This window comes from Mixophyes fleayi, chromosome 7, assembly GCF_038048845.1.
Source record: "Mixophyes fleayi isolate aMixFle1 chromosome 7, aMixFle1.hap1, whole genome shotgun sequence".
In the NCBI taxonomy this organism is placed as follows: Eukaryota; Metazoa; Chordata; class Amphibia; order Anura; family Limnodynastidae; genus Mixophyes; species Mixophyes fleayi.
In genome coordinates, this window is record NC_134408.1 from 17369614 (window position 1) to 17384300 (window position 14687).

At 38.4% G+C, this 14687-nt stretch overlaps 1 protein-coding gene and 1 long non-coding RNA gene across 3 annotated transcripts in view; one reads left to right on the forward strand and one right to left on the reverse strand.

Annotated features, from left to right (window-relative positions):
- AXIN1 (axin 1) overlaps positions 1-12311 on the reverse strand; it is a 100115-nt gene extending 87804 nt beyond the window's left edge. Inside the window, exons 1-2 of the mRNA XM_075179180.1 lie at positions 12204-12311; positions 2457-2697 (exon numbers count right to left, since the gene is read on the reverse strand). The gene's annotated coding sequence lies outside the window, so the exon portion shown is untranslated. The remainder of the gene's footprint in view (positions 1-2456; positions 2698-12203) is intronic.
- LOC142097393 (uncharacterized) overlaps positions 1-14687 on the forward strand; it is a 100204-nt gene that overhangs the window by 43550 nt on the left and 41967 nt on the right. The window lies entirely within an intron of this gene.

The window sequence follows — 14687 nt, forward strand, 5'->3', positions numbered from 1 at the left end:
TGTATAGTGTGAAGGCACAGGCTGGTATGTTGTGTTTGGGTACAGGTTGTTATAAGGCTGGGTATAGTAAACTGATAAATTTGGCTGTAGATTATATAATATGTCCGACAATTGTGTGCTAGTTATTCGTTATATTACTATGCAGTGTAATGCATGAAGGGACAAGCGTTTTGAAAAACAATTTTATACTTGGCCATAACAGGGTAACTTCCGCTACTATAAATTAAGTATAATGTGAGCTCCCTACAACCTCTCTAAACCATGGAGCAGCAAAATTGAAAAAATTACTTTAAAAGTCCTTGGCAAAGGCCGTTTACTGGAGGCTTCATGTGTTCGCCCCAAGTCTTTGGAACTCTGCGACCTAACAAAAACTTCAGTAGTCAATGGTCTATTTGCACTTAGGTACTCCAGCTCAGTTCTGTAGGCCAACAATACTTAGGTCAAGAGATGATCCTAATATTTTATTTGTGTTTGTAATTTGATGGATTTTGGGTGTCAAATTAATTTGCACATCCAGAAACATGAAGTACTCTCATTGGGCCTGATTCATGATCGGACGCTACTTGCTCTCAAGTTGCGTTTTAAAGAAGAGCACAGAACTTGAGCGTAGCTTCATCTATATTAAAACTGAAGCAGATCTCAAAATGTGTTTTGATTTGAATCTTGTGTACTAAACGGTAGTTGCTTTATGTAGACAGAGCAGAGTTCATTATACACACAAGCGTATGTGCAATATAAAGTCACAGAATTTATACAAAAAATATTCTATTATGAAATAATTGAACAACTATAAACAGTATAATCATTAATATGAATATGGATTTTGAAAAATAATGTTTTATTTATGTATACATTCAATGCATAAATCAAAATGTTTTCAATGCTATTTGCACATGTAATGCGTTTTTATAGTCTATTTTACTTGCATATATATGTTCTGTGATAGATAGTGGCACGCATATGTGTAGTTTTTAAAACAAATACTATGCCATGACGGTCATCACTGTCAGTTGGCACTTACACCTGTAGCTGGTGCAAGTGATACAGCTGAAACTAAGTGTACTTATGATAAACCCAGGATGTGAATTAGCTGCATCAGAGTGCACCCAGCACATGCTTACTGTACATTGCCTATGTTAGGCCAACTCTTCCCTCCCCCGTTTTGAACCCTAGTCGTAGGCTGTCGTAAGTGTCATTTACGTACTAACATGAATTGCATGCATTTGTATTCATTGGCCTAAAGTCTGTTTCTGAGCATACGCAGAGCTATTTCACGTGAGATACGCTATGCAAATGGATGAACATCCAAGCATGAATCAGGCCCATAATTCTCTATGGTAAAAATATTTTTTCTACATACCAACTTTGCTACCATCCTCTTAGTTGTTGTTTCCCTCCTCCTTTCTTTATGTATGGTCAAGACCATGTTCCTCTATAGGCACTCCCATCTAGATGCAATTTATTCACTCCTGTTACACGCCAATGGCCATGAATCTTTAACTCTTTATATGTGTGCCTAATATTTGCCAGCACATCAGGTGTGTTTGCTACGCTAAAAAGCTAAACATTATTCTGTCGGGCTTCCTTCATTTTGGCCTTTGCTATTCTTTCTTATCTTGTTTGTTTTCCACTTGCTGTGATCTTGTCTGACTATTTAAGACTTTGGGATATATTTACTAAACTGTGGGTTTGAAAAAGTTTAGATGTTGCCTATAGCAACCAATCAGATTCTAGCTGTCATTTTGTAGATTGTGCTAAATAAATTATAACTAGAATCTGATTGGTTGCTATAATCAACATTTCCACTTTTTCAAACTCGCAGTTTAGTAAATATAGCCCTTTGTCCTTTGCCATCTGCCCCTAACCCTTGGACATTCAGCTGACCATATCTCTTGTCAGCCTCATCATCATCATCATCATTTATTTATATAGCGCCACTGATTCCACAGCGCTGTACATAGAACTCATTCACATCAGTCCCTGCCCCATTGGAGCATACAGTCTAATCCTAAAGAGGACCGCAAACTTGAAGGCCAAAACTCGTGGCAGGGCCTCTGGTAAATCCAGAGTGCCCAATAAACTTTCCCCAGAGCCCTACAACTAAAGCCACTAACTTTGAAGGGTCTACAACCTCTTTATTTTTGATTCTCCCTTCTTCCAAACTTAGGGGATATATGCTAAGTGAGAACACATAAATTGGAACAACATAAACAATTTTAAGTTGCGGGCCCCAAATTCATTGTTTCAACAACTCAGACACAATTAAACAATTAAAACGAATGCATTGTTTAAAATAGAACTTAACCATTTGCTCAAATTCATTTGAGCACAGAAATGCGTGAGGTCACTTTTCTCTTTCGGTTTCATTTGCAGTAGTGATTTATAGAGAGGACCAACCTGTCATGTAAGAAACGCCAACATGCCTCTCAATGGGACAAAGATAAAATGCATTTTACCTGAAGGCTGATGTTGCCCCCCTCCATTGTTATATAAATCCCATGGAAAGTGTTTCAGCCGCTATTTGTAATTCCCATTTGTCACTGTGTGACGTGGTGAAACGCGCTTTGAGCCTTGCGGACATTTCCTTCTGAATTTTTTCCGTTCATTTTTTAGTTTTCTCTTCTTCCCTTCTTTCTTTCTCCGTTGTACACATTGTTTGCAAAGTGAGGTCGGAGGTGAGGAATAATTACCCGAAAACTGCAAAGATAATCAAACAATTTATAAGTGAAATTAATAGAACGGCAAAAAACTTTTTCCCATCTCAGTTACACAAATATTAATGATTATTAATATGTATTAAAGCATTAAAATGATTTTGTACTATAATATTCCTTACAATGTGTTTATAGGTCACTTATTCGGAAGAAAACAAGATTACTGCAAAAAAAAAATTTTGTATTTCTTGGCAAATCCAGGAAAATATTCTACAGCTTTCGGGGGAATTATTGCATTTAAATTTATAGATTATGTTTAGTTTTTGCTTGACTAGCAAGCTGTACCCCAGTTCTCATGCATGCTAAATTATTATTACTTACACAGTCAGAGGTGTGTCATGCCATTGTACTGCCTGAGGGAGTAACTGAAATTATACCCTTGTAATCCCTTACACAATAAACCTTTGTATATGAGTTGTATGCATGCAAAATGGCAAATATTGCAATTTCTAAGCATTATTAGCTCTAAACGCAAAATTAGATTTTTGAATCAAGGAAATTGGAACTTTCTAAATAAATTCCCCTAATTTTGCTGCTCACAAGTCTGACAAAGCCGCCTCAGATTACCTCATGAGAGGCACATTCCTGCGCACAGTGGAGGCTGCCATTTTTGTTGGAAATATAATCGTGAGAATGCAACCATAATGTGTCCCAGGGACGTGACTGTTCTGGGAATTGATAGGCTACCTTCTCACCAACGTTGGTCCACAAAATAAATGGCTGCTTTTACAGGACCTAATCTACACCACGCACTGGATGCTTTCGTTTCTGCGTTGCTCCTCAAAAATGTTGTCACGCATTATAACAGCAGTTCCCCCTACACATTATATACCCACCAGTGCCCACACATATATTATCAGCAGTGACACTATACATTATTCCAGCCCTGTACCTGCTATGCCAGCCTAGTGTCCTGTGCATCACACACTGCTCCTGATGCAGAGTCATGCGTATCTTAAGAGCAATGAAGTTGGCACCAGTAGCACAGACGCCCGCTTTACGCCAGGGACACGTCACAGACACTTTGGTCCATTTTACGTCCATTTGTTTTTATTTTCAACAAACATATTCACTATTAGGCATCAATAAAACCTAAAGAAACCTCTCTAATACCCATCGCGTGTACAAAATAAAGTTTTGCATAAAGACGCACACAAAAGCATGACATATGCCCAAACGACTAAGAAAGCACCAATCGGCATCAGCGGTGCGATTACAAACAGCCAATAGCAAGCGGTGCGCCATTGCCAGAGCCGTCATAATTATCATGTGTTCTTTGCGCCTGCCCGCCAATAATACGGCTTTCTCAAGCGTATGTATGATCCATTTGCAATTGCACGATGTGGGTGGGTAGGGGATGGTGGGGCGTATATAATTTATATATAATTTTTTTATAGTACATCTATTTGGCTGAAGACCATTAAGTTGCCTGAAGTGTGGTTGTTACAAATACCAAGGTTTTCTAAGTGATTAGAGGAGCCATGTTGTCATAGAACCAGGAAAAAGAAAACAACACTTGGTGAACCCCTCTCTGTATGCCCTGGGTATGAATATTAATACAGGAACATCATCTGTGTTTTTCTTACAGCGCCGCTAGAAAAATGCACAATTCATGACATGCTAATGATGTATCATTACCTGGAGGTGGCAGCACGGTGTTGCCACGAGGGTCCTATTATGGCACTCACACCTCGCTCTACAGTCTATGTCAATTAGGATCACTTCCCTTGGTATTCTCACACACAGCTGGCGTATCATTCCTGCTTCAGCCCTGGTATATCCATTTATTTTTCTCAGTAATCATTATTACATTTTTACAGTGTTTTCCATGATGATTATTCTATTAATAGTATTATTACTTTATTACTAATATTATCATAGTAAAAAAAAGCCATAGCCAGAGAGCATCTCTCCTTCTACTGGATGATACGATGAGGAAAGCGGTATTGCTAATCACTGCTTCCAAGACTAGATAAATGGACGCGTTGCTGAAGGCAATCAAACACTTCTGTTCAGACTTCATTCTTGGCCTCCTTTAATACATACATATGAAGGACACTGGAGGTAAAAGTGCACCTATAATCCGCTTGGAGCTAATGACACACTGTAAATGATGGAAAACTATTGCTTCAATTGTTTGCGTGTGCATACATGTAGCCTTGTAGGATACCTCCTCCTTTAATAATGGCTTGGCCTCACACAATGTCCTTAGAAGCTGCTCTTGGAATGTCCAGGTGGTGAGTAGTAGTTATTATTAATATTTATTCTTATGATCGTTCTTTCACATAGCGCCAATCATATAATGCACTGCTGTATAGGGATATAGAGTCATTCACATTGGTCCTTGCCGCAGTGGAGCTTACAATTTAAAATCCCTATCACTCACACAGGAAGGTCCCCTTTGTCAGAAGCCAATTAACCTACCAGTATGTTTTTTGGACTGGAGGATGAAACCCAGGTAAATAAATACAGGAAGAAAAACAAACTTCATACAGATAGCGATCTGGGGGTAAATGTATTAATCTGCGATTCTAGGCAAGTTTTGCTTTGAAACACATTATCGTAGATGTGCTAGAATCGCAGATTAATACATTTACCCCTGATCAGAATCAAGCTCATCACCCCAGCCCTCTTAGGCAGCAAGTACTGGGAAATGCCAAAATATAACATTGGGTACACGCTACAGGGTTTTCACCCAATTATCGGGTCAATCACCCGATAAACTACCGTTCGTCTCGATCGCATTAGTGTGTATACTACCACGATGAATGGAAGTCATTTCAAAGTACCGATCATTGTTTCATTAGATTGTTCAGCAGAACATAAAATCTCGTCCGGCTATGGAACGATGTCCTTCCAATCCTGCAGTGTGTACGCACTCACGGTCAGGATCTCCATAGAGTTTACAGAGTCCTGATCTTTACAGCCGACAGTTATGACAGATGAAGTGCACAGATCTGACGGTAAGGCCAGGTACACACAGAATTTTCCAACCAATCTGTTGTCTACAACGATTATACCTACGACTGAAGGTCCACTCTGTCTGGCGATTCATGCATACACACTGACACGATTTACCTTCAGATCTGTGCTCTTCATCTGGTCCTATAGTCGTTTAGAGAATGGTAGAAAAATATTCATTCATTAATTCACTGCTGAAATAAACTTTGACTTTTCCACAATGTCATTATAAATTTCATTAACTTTTGTAACTCTGAAATTAAATATTCAGTCTCAGAGCGAATGGATAAATTATTCCACCTACCGCACTCTACATTTTTTCACAGCAGCTGATGTTCTTTGCCGGCTGAAAAGATTATGACTCTGTAAACTCTATGGAGATCACGAACGTGAGTGCATACACACTGCAGGATCAGAAGGTGATTGGAACAGATTATTCGTTTTACCGACCAACCAAATGAACCGGCAATCGGCGCTTTGGAGCGGCTATCAGTCATCGTGTAAGTGTACACACTACTGTGATATCTGGCCAAACGGTCGATTTTCTGGTGTTTGGCCCGATGATTGGCTGAAAAACCTGTAGTGTGTACCAAGCCTAAGGGGTATATTTAATAAACTTCGGGTTTCAAAAAGTGGAGATGTTGCCTATAGCAACGAATGGATTCTAGCTTTTATTTATTTAGTGCATTCTACAAAATGACAGCTAGAATCTGATTGGTTGCTATAGGCAACATCTCCACTTTTTCAAACACGCAGTTTAGTAAATATACCCCTAAGTCTTTTAAAACATGTATAGTATGTACGCATGAATCAGCATGCTGATCTGGACTTTTTTTTTCCAGTCGTTAGTACAATCGGTGTCGATAACACATTGGTCAAAAATTTTTGCAGTGTATACCCATCCTAAATCTCTGGTGTTGATAAAAGCCCAATTCCAGGAAGCTCAATTTGACTAATGACTATTTCAATCAAGTTAGGTGTCTTACACCAGTAACAAAATTTTGTTTAATATTGTTCTAATATTCCTGGATCCAATTCTTCTCCCGTTCCAACAACATCACCTTGTCATCTTTAGGAGTTGGAGCTAAATTCTCTACTTGGGATCCTTGTATTTTGGTCCTTTATGGAGTCATGCCTGTTTTCCCTTTGGCTATCTCTGACCTTCAGTTCCTTTTCCCTGAATCCTGCACATTCTCAGACGTTTTTTGCAAGCCCCAGATCTAGGGTTCACTACTCCTAGATGTCTGTATCAGAAACCAAGCCATCTGTAATTCTCTACGTTGCATTGATTACAAAGGGTTGCATAACACTGATACCCTTTCCCCTTGATTTTTTTAAATCATTTTTGCTACCATCCTTTCAAAACACTATTAAAATGATGCAGATGTCCGAATTAAGGAGGAAGACAAATAGAAGATGACTTTCCAAACTCACAGCGGTCACTGTGAATGTCTTGTTATGCTACTCAGATTATGTAATGCTCCATCAGTCCTTCAGCATTTCAGTAAGACATTTTCATCAATTTAGTTTTTTGTACCAGTTTGTTGTCTTTTATCTAGACTACTTTCTGATGTACCTCTGACTACATATATCTCCAACATTAAATCAGTTCTTCAAGGCCTTCTTGAACACGGCTTATATGCCATGTTTGCTGTTCCAAACTGGCCATAAACGCACCGGCCTGAAAGTTGTGCAGCTCCCTCTAGGATTCCCAAACTAATACCGATAGGTTACTAACCATTATTCCTCCATCGTTGCTAATATTACTGTACACATTAGAATCGCATTACAATATGATCACCCTAAGCAGTGTCCACATTTCAGTTTCTGGCTTTTTCTAGAGTGAACACATGCCAATTTTTCTTTTGGTATCTTATGCTTCACCAACTGCAGTGGGTGTGGTTTTGACCCTGCAAAACAAATTGGTCAAGTATCACCTGTGTAGGTTCTTTGTTAAAAAATGATCTTCTGCTGATAATAATTATTCCATGTTTACTGAAACAGCTAGCTGTGAAATTGGGTAGTACTGAGAAAGGGCACCCATCCAATAACAACCTATAAGGATTATAAAGACCTCTATTACCTTCAGTCTCACTGAGATCCTTGTCAAGCTTGATGAGCATTATTTTCTCCTGATTTTATTCTTACTTGTTGACCAAGATCCAAAATTGTGGAAGCTGATGATCTTTCTCTTTTGACGCTGTTGGACCAAGTGGTTTTTCAAAACCCCTTGCGTGTTATAGGTCTTTCTCCCATCCAGGCTGCGTTCTCTACCTACACCTCCAAGATTCCTCCTGGGAAAACCTTTGTAGATATCAGCCGATGCCACAAACACCTATGCTGGGTGTTTACAGTCACTCCTGGTATTCTGAAAACCATGGACTTGATCGTCAGAACAAGTCAGTGACCTTGTTTTCAAGATGGATATGATTGATTGTGTCTCAGCTTCTTCCAGCCCTGGTCTCACATCTTTATGGACTTTGCTACTCATCTACCACCTTCTAATGATTTAATTTTAATGCTAAGAGAATGTTCCTCTAACATGTCTCAATTTATTCCTGTGAAGACCTTTCCTTTCCTGTCAAGACTTCATCAAAGATATCTTTCAATTTCACGAGCTGCTGCTTTATATTGTCTTAAATCAAAGAGTACAGTTTGTTTCTGGGTTTTGCAGAGCCTTTTGTAAAAGTACTAGGTATGAAACTAGACTTCTTTTTGCTTACCACCTCTAGTCTAGCGGGCAAACTGAAAGAGTTAAACAGATCCTTCAACAGATTTTGGCTTTTGTCTAAACGCAACAAGATGCCTGGGAAGATTTGCTCCATATGGTCTCGTTCGCACATAATCATCTACTAATACAACTCCTGTATAGGGTACTTATCCTAAATTTCCTTTATCCGTTTTCTCCTCTATAGGAGTTCTTGAATTCATAATGCCTGGATTAAAACCCTCTTCCATCACCAAACATATGCTGAGAGACAGTGGATGAACTTCCCGGGAATCTATATCACACTGGTTTGAAAAGGTCATGTCTCTAAATTTTGTAGCCATCACAATATGCAACAACCAGAAAAACTTATGTTGATTAGTAAGACAAAAACATTCAGCAAACCTATCCTTGGAAGATTTGTCCATCTCTAATGATAATAGGAAAATCAAATATATATGATAAAAATGATATAATAATCAAAATGATATCATGTAGGTAAACCTACAGAGCTGTACAATTTAATAAATAAATACAATAATTTAAAAAAAGGCCCCTCGTTTACATATTCCAGCTATACTGGATAAAGTTCAATCCATTTGTTATTTCCATTACATAAAATATGCTTTAACAAGACTTAAAAATATTTTATAACGACATAAACAATTACATATAATAAAATGTAAAAAAAAATCACTATTATAGTGCCTGCCTTACTATTTGCTAGACCTATATCAGGTATAGTCTGACTTGACTTACAAATCCCATTTTAAAATAACAAGTCGTTGCAAAGTTCCAAAGTTGTCATGGAAACGGCCTTGCTCTCACCATACAATTCTGTTTTTCTACTTCCCATGGGAGGGAACCCCACAATTTAGACAAGGGGGGGAATTCATTGCAGAATGTTAAAGCAGTTGATGGAGTTTGGATGGAATGACAGCTGTATAATACTATATAGCAGTATAAACCATTTATTTCTTCTACTTGGAAATGGAGTCGCCACCCTCAGCTATTTACCTTAATGTACTTCTACAGTCTCAATTTTCAAAAGGGACGGGCTGTTTTGGCAGGATAACAGTCCCTGATTGGAGCTGCTTTGAGAGATGCTGCAGCCATCCAATCAGATGTTCCCATCTCCCAGACACAACCCAGGTGCTTGTATAAGTTTTCCAAGCACCACGAGGAAATAAACAGTCTATGATGGGTTATTGTAATTACCAATCGAATTAAAACAAACGATGAAAGCTATCAGTAAGAAAATGAGAAAGGACAGGGCGGGAACAAAGAACCTATCGGACAATATTTGTTGGACTTACGTTCCGTTAATGACTGTAAATGGTTCAGAGTGATGTTCACAGTGGAGGTTGTTTACTAGCAAAGGGAAAATAATTCACAACAACCAACCAGACTTTTGCTTTCATTTTGTGACTTGCACTTGATTGACCAAATCTGGTTGATGATTGGCTGGAGTGAATTACTGTATTAATAAATAGAGCGCAACACATCCAGTTTTGCAGCTATGCCCACTGCACATCTCTAGAGGGCTAACTGAATGAATAATCCGCAAATCTGTAATACAAAAGTATTTCCGTGTTATCTGCAAACAGGAACTATGGGGATTTGGACTGGACGGTACAAATTTATAGGTCAGTAAATATGAATACAGCAAAAACAGTGAGAAAGATTACTTGTAGCTCTGCATGTTTGCTTTACTGAATGATTTTATTTTGGGGCGACTTAAACCCAAAATACTTTTATTGCCAAAAAGTCACATACAAGAAAACAATTCCGTTTTCTTTGTATCTGACATAAATATTGGGGCGCTAGTTGTTCTTTATATCACTTAAAATTGGATCTTGCTTGAAAGAAAAATATTTTCTTTATAGTACATAATTTCTATTTATACCAAAACATGGGAAGATGCTTACACTAGTAAGGCTTACATGGCGCCTGTAGGGAAAAGGTTGATTAATGCTCTCCATTGCTCAGCTCTGCAGGAATTTTGTCATTTGTAGTCATTGCCAGAAAATGCCTAACTAGGTATGTACAGAATGTACTTATTACTCCTTAGTAACACACAGAGTAAAGAATTAGGGGTGGATTTATCAAACGTTATAAAAAGGAAAAGTGGAGGTGTTGCCCATAGCAACCAATCACATTATAGCTATCATGTTCTAGAATGTCATAGATAAGTGATAGCTAGAATCTGATTGGTTGCTATGGGCAACACTACTACTCTTCCTTTTTCGATAGTTTGATAAGTCTACCCCTTAGTGTTTATCTTGTACACACTTCTCATTGCAATCCATTATATGATACACTCAACCGAATTGGTATGCACCTAGTTCCAAAAAATAAAGAGTGGCTGGCTGGCAATGCAACTGGTAGCGCTTCCGTCCATCAAAGTCTACCTTGAAATGTCTATTAATCGCCATCTCTAAGGTTATAAATTCATTATGTATGCCACAGTCCAGCCGAAGCTGCTTTATTGACGTTGAATATATGAAGTTGAACAAAAGTAGACTGGATTAGCCACAGTGGATTAAAAGATTTGTCTCTTTGGGTTTACTGAAGGATGTGACAATCGGTGTAGCCCAGCCTATTGAAATGCTACAACGGGATTGATTTTTCTATCTTTTGAGAGTGTATTTTACTGTTGCTAGTAGGATTTCTCTGTTGTCTGCGGCTTTTTGAAAACTAAAATTATATGTAAAAAAAAAAAACACCCCAAGGCCCCAAAGCTTGAGAATAGTCGAAAAAACGGTTCACAAAGGAAAGAAATACGTAGACAAGAAATAAAAAGGAAAAGAGAGAACGAGACATGAAAACTTTTTCTATAGCTCAGAAAATTCAAACAAGAACTTAGATCTAAGCGTAATCTCTACGGCTTGTGATGGGGAAAGTAAGCTCGGAGAGGCCTCTGTCTCGTTGTCGTGGGGAGAAACAACGGCACGTCCCTTCCCCCAAACTGACGTGTTTTTTTTTTATTAAATCGCTGATGAAAAAGTCTTTTCTCTAACTTCAGAAAAGGAAAATAAGTTATTTTGGTTTCGAATCTTTCTTTTTTACGGTCTGTACGGACGGTGACGCAATCCCGGTCTTTCTTCTTGAATAACATTTTCTGGAGAATTGGGTCACGCAGCAGGAACTCCATATTATATGAAGGACAACAGAAGAACCTCTGCAGCTTCCTGCAGATCTGCTGCCTCAGTGTTTCTGACACTCTATTTTCTCCCTAACGAGTAAAACCACGGTACAAAAAAAGAAAGAGAAAGAAACAAACAACAGCTATTTCTCCTCTCTTTCATCTGAGACAGATTTTTATTTAAATATCATAGAGGCCCTTTGTAAATATCTCTCTTCAGATGTTCCAAATAATGAGATTTGAAATACCATGGCGGGTCCAATGGCCTCCTTTAAATACACATTGACTTTCTGTTGTATTGTCGCAGTATTCCAAAAACCCAAAGGAAAAAAAAAAAAGGGGGAGGGGGGGGGGGTGTTGGGGGGTTGGATTCAGAAAGAATGGAAGAAAATATCAAACTATATAACAGCCCAGCTGGATAGCTTTGCTAATGCTGTTTTGAAAAATTCGATCTGAAGGGCCTACAAAGAAATGGTTTGTTTTTTTTGTCTGATCCGAGATGAACGCTCTTTTGCGAAATCTACGCTGTCATCTATCACGGTGCTTTTGTTTTGAAAGGCAATGGCGAGGAAGCCAGCGCGGGAGGAACAAAAAAAAAATAATATACAAAGGGGAAAATACATTTATTAATGCACAATAAATGGCGATACGCCGTGGTTAGGATTACATCCCTCACCTGCTTCTGCTGCGTTAGCTTCCAGCTTCGTTTTTCGCAGTCCGCCATGTTTGGGCACAGCCATTGTCAGCTGTTCTGAGCAGTTCCACTACACTCTTCAGACCTATTCTCTTTCTTATGTGGGTTCTACGATGAGGCTGAAGATGCGATCCTCTACTACATATTGCAGAAATGGTTCTACATCCGGATTGGCTACGGGAGGAACCAGATGACGGCCCGTAGAATCAGATTGTAACCATGGCAACAAAACCCCTCAGGCAATACACTTTATAATTGCCGTGGAAACAGTTATACAAAGCCCCTTTGTGAATGAATATATAAATTTGCTCTTTTTATCTAACTTTTTTTTCTTTTTTTCTTAAAGAGACCATTTCACCTGACAACGAATATCCGAGTAGTTTCGGAAAAGCTCTATGCAAAAACATCTAGTTCTCATAAAGCTATTGGGCCTGAGTCATTAACAAAAAGCAAAAAAAAAAAAAAAAAAAAAGGAGTAAGTTTGCCCCTAGACAAACCTTGTTACACAATGCAAGGGGTGCAAATTAGTTTATTATTTTGCACATAAGTTAAATACTGGCTGTTTTTTCATGTAGCACACAAATATGCGATAGATTTATTTTTACACTGAAATTATGATCTAGGACATGTCCTACCCCAACTATAAATCTGTCCCCACATTTTAAATTTACCTCCCCCTCCAATGTGACATGGTTTTGTCAAGGTGCAAATTTACTCCTTTTTTTTTTGCTTTGCTCCCCTTAATGACTCAGGCCCATTGTGTTGTATTGGGGATGTAACTATTACACTTATTTGACATAAACTAATACAGAGGTTTTTATTTATTTTTTTCTTCTGTAAATTTTATATTTTAATTATCCAAACCGTGTTGAGCGGAGAAAGTTTGCAAAACGCTATCTAGGGAATTGAGTAATGTGACACTGTTTCATTTCTGCATAAACAAATATGCTTCAGAAACTCATATCTTCTTTTGAGTATTGCATTAATTTTGGCAATTTTTGCCCTTACAGACTTTTAGGGGGGAATTCAATGGGCTGCATTACTGTCAAAAGTATCGCGATCTGCGCACTATTACCGATCTTGCGGTAATAGTGCGCATAATTACTGTTAATTTGACTCCCATTCTACCAATTTTTTGCTCCAGGATTTCATGACATAGGTTTAACAGAGAGTCACATTTCTCACAACCACTCTTGCTTTGATTGGGCCTGAAATCGACAAGACTTCTCCCGCCACTGTATATGTGGTGTATAACTCACCAATGTGATGGGAGCTAACTCCGAACCATTCACCAATGAGATGGGAGCTGTGGAACATAAGTATTTTATGTCACCAGCACTTAATCTTTAGAATGTTTACTGCATTCCACACCTATTTATGTAATTATTTCTATATATTATGTGAGTAACTAGAATGTTATCTGTATTGTATACCACTCATTAGAATGCTGCCTGTATTGTATGTGAGTCACTAGAATGCTCTCTGCTCTGTATATAGGTATATAGATTGATACCAGTATGGTATTGGTCCCTAGATTAAACTCTGTATTGACGACTGATCAGTTGGGACCGCATTTTATTTGAATATGGATCTCTGAAATAATAATTTTTAATTTTCATAAATTTCATTAACTGTGTAAAGACACACCTATGTAAGACAAAGCAAGCCCATGAGTTTTTGGTCACATGTGTTATCTCCCCAATTAGCATGATTCCAGGTTGACTTCTATGATGTATCTACCTCTCTCTCCAGTAACATCATCACATAGCTGCCTGCAGCATGGCTTCATCTGCTAGTGTTTGCTTCATGAAAGTTAACACCTGCAGAGAAGGTAACACAAAATGGACTTTGATGGGGGAAAGGGTGGGCCAGACGGTTCTAAGGCTGCATATCCAGGGAAATCAAACAATTATACTCTGCAGCAAGCCAGACAGTGTTGGATGTTTTAATCTAAAGTTTATGGGTTCCATGTTGTATTAGCAAATTTTATATTTTACGTCTAGACTATTTAGTGGAAGCCTCCTGCTGAAATGTGGAATTATCCTTCAAGAAAATGAAAAACATTCCAAATTAGAGGTGTAACATTTAATGGCTGGGGCTTATACCGACTGATGGGGGGAGCTTGGTGATTCTGGTTCAGGAGGACCCCTATCTGCGTGGACAGGTGTGCAATAGTGAAATGACAAGTCTTATATTAAATATACCCTACAGATGATTACATTATTAAACACAAAACTCTGGGTGCATATAAAAGTAGTTAGGGTTCGGTTACATGTAAGCGATTGCCCATGGAAATCCCTACTCTTAATTCACATCATAGATCACACCACATTAAAGCACATTAATGTGGTGCATAGCGTTCCACCCATCCAGTCCCCAATATATGATACTCTCCAAATATGCTCTTTTTGCTCCTTTGTGTAGTCCGTTGATTACACAATGCCTGTTTGATAAAAAAAAGAACAA